We start from the raw sequence: 6,034 nt of genomic DNA on the forward strand, positions 1-6,034 counted from the left end.
AACTATGTTGCACTCCTTTAAGGTAGGGACCAAATTTTGTTCATAATTAAAACATTATGAAAATGTCTTGTTAAGTGCTGACAGAAATTAAGTACTAAATAAGAGTATTGTACAAATGGGGAATTAAAAAAACAAGAGGAAGTAGTAAATCACTAGAAGCTTTTCTAGGCAGAGAAATGAACCAAGGGCATTGGAGACAGAGAAATTTGTTTGCAAAGGCAAGTAGATTTTATTCATTTATTCAGTAAATATTTATTGAGCCTATTACACTTGCTAGGCTGTTGGGATACAATCTGATGCAAAAACATATGTGGTTCCAACTCACATAGAGTTTGCAATTTATGAAAAGGTATTCAGCCAATAAGTTTCTCGAAAAATGTGTTTCAATAAGCTGAAATAAGTGTGTGAAGCAAAATAAGTGTATATGAAAGAGAATTAATGCCTTCTTCTAAGTTAATTAACCATGTTTTACAGTCCTAATTTGTCTCTACAATGGCATTATTTATAACTTTTGAGAAATGAGTGGTCGTTTCTAGGGCATAAACACTTAGGTATAATAATACATTATATGTAATGTTACATTAATGTTGTCTGCTTATGTATAATGTTATATCACTTAATGTGTAGCATAAGATGCTTCCGATGTAACTGCTTTCTCCCCTAATCTTTGGTACTATTTACGTCCTAAATTTTACTTTAACATATCCTTTAAGCATATAATATATCACCATTTTTGCTTTAGACAGAGCCATCTGTTAGAGGTATTAAAAGTAAAGAAAAAATGAATTTTATGCTTTCCTTCATTTATTTTATACCCAGGGTTCATCTCTTTTTTGAGTATGTCCAAGTTTCTGTCTGGTTTCATATTCTTTCTGCCTAAATAATTTTTTTTAATATCTCTTGTGTTGCAAGTCTACTTAGACATAAATTATCTTTGTGTTTGTGTGTGAGAGAGACACACATAGAGAGAGAGAGCAAGTTGTTATTTCTCCTTCGCTTTGGAAGATATTTTAGAGTATAGGATTCTATGTAGGGCTTTTTTTTTCTTTCAGGACTTTAAATATGACAATTTGTTGTGTTCTGTACTGTATGAGTTTAGATAAGAACTGCACTGTAGTACAGACAGTTGCATGAGGGTTTTTTTTTACCTTCTGCCGTGCCGTGGAGCAGAGCTTGTTCCTCTCCCGCTCAGCCACGCAGGTTGAATTGACCAAAGCAATGGTTATGGAGAAACCTAGTCCCCTGCTGATGGGGCAGGAATTTGTGAGACAGTATTACACACTGTTGAACCAGGCCCCAGACATGCTACACAGGTTTTATGGAAAGAACTCTTCTTATGTCCATGGGGGATTGGATTCAAATGGAAAGCCAGCAGATGCCGTCTGTGGACAGAAAGAAATCCATAGGACAGTGATGTCACAAAACTTCACCAATTGCCACACTAAGATCCGTCGATGCTCATGCTACTCTGAATGACGGTGTGGTGGTCCAGGTTATGGTCTTGCTCTCTGATAACAACCAGGCTCTGAGGAAGTTCATGCAGACCTTTGTCCTTGCTCCTGAGGACTCTGCTGCAAAAAAATTCTATGTTCACAGCAATATCTTCAGATACCAAGATGAAGTCTTTGGTGGCTTTATCACTGAACCTCAGGAGGAATCTGAAGAAGTAGAGGAACCTGAAGAAAGACAGCAGACACCTGAGGTGGTACCTGATGATTCTGGAACTTTTTATGATCAAACTGTCAGCAATGACTTAGAAGAACATTTAGAAGAACCTGTTGCTGAACCAGAGCCTGAACCGGAACCAGAACCAGAGCAGGAACCTGTATCTGAAGTCCAGGTGGAAAAGTCTGAGCCGGTATTGGAAGAAACTGCTCCTGAGGATGTTCAGAAGAGTTCTTCTCCAGCACCAGAAGACATATCCCAGACAGTGCAGGAGGACTTGAGAACCTTTTCTTGGGCATCTGTGACCAGTAAGAACCTTCCACCCAGTGGAGCTGTTCCAGTTACTGGGATACCCCAACATGTTGTTAAAGTACCAGCTTCACAGCCTCGCCTGGACTCTAAGCCTGAATCTCAGATTCTACTTCAGAGTCCTCAGAGGGATCAGAGGGTGCGAGAAAAGCAAGTAAATGTTCCTCCCCAGAGGGGACTTAGACCAGTCTGTGAGGCTGGTGAGCAAGGTGATGTGGAACCCCGAAGAATTGTGAGACACCCTGACAGTCACCAGCTCTTCATAAAGCAGGCAACCTGCTTTATGAAGTGGACAAGTCAGAGCTTAAAGACTTTTTTCAATATTATGGGAATGTGGTGGAACTGTGTATTAACAGTGGTGGGAAAATACCCAATTTTGGGTTTGTTGTGTTTGATGATTCTGAGCCTGTTCAGAAGGTGCTTAGCAACAGGCCCATCACATTCAGAGGAGAGGTCCGTCTGAATGTGGAAGAAAAGAAGACTCGAGCCGCCCATGAAGGGGACCGCCGGGATAACCACCTGTGGGGACCTGGAGGCCCTCGAGGTGGGCTGGGTTATGGCATGAGAGGCCCACCTCATGGAGGCATGGTGCAGAAACCAGGATTTGGAGTGGGCAGGAGCATTGCTCCAAAGCAGTGAATTGCTCTTCACCAGTCTTCAGGCAGCAGTACAAACTAGCTCCCACAGAATGATGAATTTCTTCAGCCAACCTTGGTATCTTGGAATATGATCCTAGTCTATCATAAACTGCTTAAGATTGTACAATTTTAATTTTTGTGTTAATGGTGTGTGCTCCTTCTCTCCGCTGCCCCCCACCTTTTAGTCCTTCACTTCCAATTTTGTGGAATGATATTTTAAGAAAAATGGATTTTTAAAGAATAAAAAAATAGACTGAATTTCTTTGCTTTATTTGCATATACAGACAGGATTTTTTTTTTTTTTAACAGTTTCCCCAAAGGAATGTGTCTTGCTTCTTACTGACATTTGGTATGTTTCATTCATTGACTATTTCTTACTTACTTTCTATGTGTTTCAAAAGCCTGTGAGAATTACAGGCTTTGATAAACATTTTGAAGACCGGGAAACCCAAATTGTTTTCCTCTTTGAGAGTCATGACTATCTTCCGGTGTGGAGAAATTGCCACTGGAAAAATTTACAATTTTGATTCTCCTTGGTGTGGTTAAAAACTGAATAAAAGGTGTTAGTAGAGTTTTCTTTTAAAACATGATCACAAAACAGTTCCAAAATCTACTGCTTTTGACATTGGAATTTAAATTGTGAGATAGGTTTAAATGTCTAGAATGCAACTGATAAGCTTTTCTTGAACTGTTAGATTTTTTTTTAAGTAGAGCTTTTTTCATGTTTATTTTGTATTGATAATAAAAGAAAAAAGAGCAAAAAAAATTTCCAAATCTAAGTAACACAAAACCAGAGCAAAACTGTTGTGCCTTCTGTTTATCTTTGATTCCAGTCTTAGCAATTGTTTAAAGAAAATTAAAAAAAAAAGACCCCTAGATTTGTTCTATCAGGTTCAAAGTATGTTGGGAATTATGACTCCCTTTTTCACCCTGTATATCTTCTGTTCATTTGTTATGCCTTATTCTGAAATCGAGTCTCGAACTGGAATGCCTTTGAATACAGATGCTTCTGTAGAGTCTTTTGACCTGAATAGTTCAGCATTTGTATTAAGTTTTATTTTAGTGTCTATTCAGAATCCTAATCATAGCCCATAAGAAAGAATGTGACATTAATTTTGGACTTTGATGTGCTTGAGTGCGTGATAGTTTTTTTTTTTCTTTTAATCGTAGCCATATGGTAATTTTCTGTGTTGTTATGGTTCCATTTTACTGGTGGGCATGCAGTGGGTATTTCTTGGAAATGGCCAATTTTTATTAAAATGTTTCTGGAAGATCTGGCAATATAGACAAAAAAAAAAAGAACTGCACTGTAATGTTTATTATTTTCATGTAATGTGTCTTTTTTTCTCTGAGTGTCTTCAAGTTTTTTTCAAGTTCATTTATTTTCCGGAGTGACAACAGCTAGAGTGGGGCATTGTGTGTGTGTGTTTGGTATCTAATTTTAGAAGACTTGTGGCCATTATGTCTTTATATGTTTCTCCTCCCCTTTTTTCCTCTTTCTGGAATTCCAAGTGTACATTTATTAGACCAACTAATATGTCCAATACACTTTAGATCTTCTATTTTCTCATACTTTTTGGTTTTTGATCTATCTTTAAGGTCATTGAATTGCTTTTTTCTTTTTCTTTTTTGGCTGTGTTGATCATGTGCAGCATGTTAAAGTGGTTGAACTGGGCATTAGTTTGATGAAGCTATTCCTTATCACTGCTCTGTTCAGTTCATTTCAGTTCAATCGCTCAGTCGTGTCCGACTCTTTGAGACTCTATGAATCACAGCACACCAGGCCTCCCTGTCCATCACTGACTCCCGCAGTTCGCTCAAACTCACGTCCATTGAGTTGGTGATGCCATCCAGACATCTCATTCTCTGTTGTCCCCTTCTCCTCCTGCCCCCAATCCTTCCCAGCATCAAAGTCTTTTCCGGTTGTCACCCTGCTTATCACTGTTACTGCTCTTTTAATTTGCTTTTTTCTAGAATTTTCATTTTTTCTGGTTTATATACTTCATTTCTATGCAAAAAGTAACCATTTTATCTTGCATGATATCCACCTTTTCAATTAGAGACTTTATTATATTAATCACGCTGATTTTAACATCGTACTCAGAGATTTCTGACATCCATGTCAGCTCTATTGATTGCTTTTGCTTTTTGAAGTTCACTGTTAATTTCTTGTTTTTTTTTAAAGTAAAACTTTTAATGTTTTGTTGAAGAAACTAATCACAAGTGAGATAGTAGTTACTGAAGTAAATAACTTTTTTGAAGTGAAGCGTTAGTTGCTTAGTCACGTCTGACCCTTTGTGAACCCATGGACCGCAACCCACTAAGTTCCTCTGTCCATGGGATTTTCCAGGTAAGGATACTGGAGTGGCTTGCCATTTCCTTCTCCAGGGGATCTTCCTGACCCAGGGCTCGAACCCCAGGTCTGCTGCACCGCAGGCAGAACCCCAGGTCTGCTGCACCACAGGCAGATTCTTTACCAACTAAGCTATGAGGGAAATTTTTGGGGGGTGGGGTATAAATTAGCAAGCTTTTTTTTCTCTAGACCTTAACTTTGTGGATTTGAAGCTATCCAAACAGGAGTGACCCTTGGTTTGCATTGTTTTCTTGCTACTGTTAGTTTCAGTGTACTTGGTCACCTAATTCCTTTGGTATTAATTTGTGTTTAGTTTGGAGGCTATTATTTTATATGGTATTATGACTTCTGCTTCATTCTCAGCTTTAGGGCTCCCCTTTACAATGCTACTGAGAGAGCATTCCACTCCAGTCTTGTTCTATTTTGCTATTCCACCAGAGTTGTTCACCGGCCACTCATCATATTTTTGGTCTGGTGGTAAACTCTAATTACTCCTATTCCAGCTGTAGACCTAGACAGGCATGTTATTCTGACCCTATCCCTGTTCTGATCCTGAAGACCTTCAGCAGCCTTACTAGTGCCCTGAAGTGTTTATTGCTTTCCTACCACACTAAGTTCTGTAAGGCAGGTAGGGAGGAAATATCACTTAGATATTTCCATTCAGGGCTTGCGTGGTGGCTCAGTGGTAGAATCCACCTGCAATGCAAGAGTCACAGAAGATGCAGGTTCCATCTCTGGGTTGGGAAGATCCCCTAGAGGAGAGCATGCAACCCACTCCAGTGTTCTTGCCTGGAGAATCCCATGGACAGAGGAGTCTGGCAGGTTATGGTCCACAGGATCACAAAGAGTCAGACAGGACTGAAGCGACTTAGCACACATGCTCCTGTGGTGAGACTTCCCAGGTAGTTCAGTGGTCAAGAAACTTCCTACAATGCAGGAGACTTGCAGGAGACGTGGTTTCGGTCCTTGGCTGGAGAAGATCCCCTGGAGTGGGAAATGGCAACTCACTCTAACATTCTTTCCTGGAGAATCCCATGGACAGAGGAGCCTGGTGGGCTATAAGTCCATA

General features: G+C 39.6%; 1 pseudogene; it reads left to right on the plus strand.

Annotated features, from left to right (window-relative positions):
• The first annotated feature begins 1,171 nt into the window (after positions 1 to 1,171).
• On the plus strand, positions 1,172 to 2,833 carry LOC129540935 (ras GTPase-activating protein-binding protein 1 pseudogene; annotated as a pseudogene).
• The last annotated feature ends 3,201 nt before the right edge of the window (positions 2,834 to 6,034 follow it).

This window comes from Moschus berezovskii, chromosome 4 (genome assembly GCF_049115385.1).
Source record: "Moschus berezovskii isolate FMDL1 chromosome 4, NW_MosBer_1.0, whole genome shotgun sequence".
Classification (NCBI taxonomy): domain Eukaryota; kingdom Metazoa; phylum Chordata; class Mammalia; order Artiodactyla; family Moschidae; genus Moschus; species Moschus berezovskii.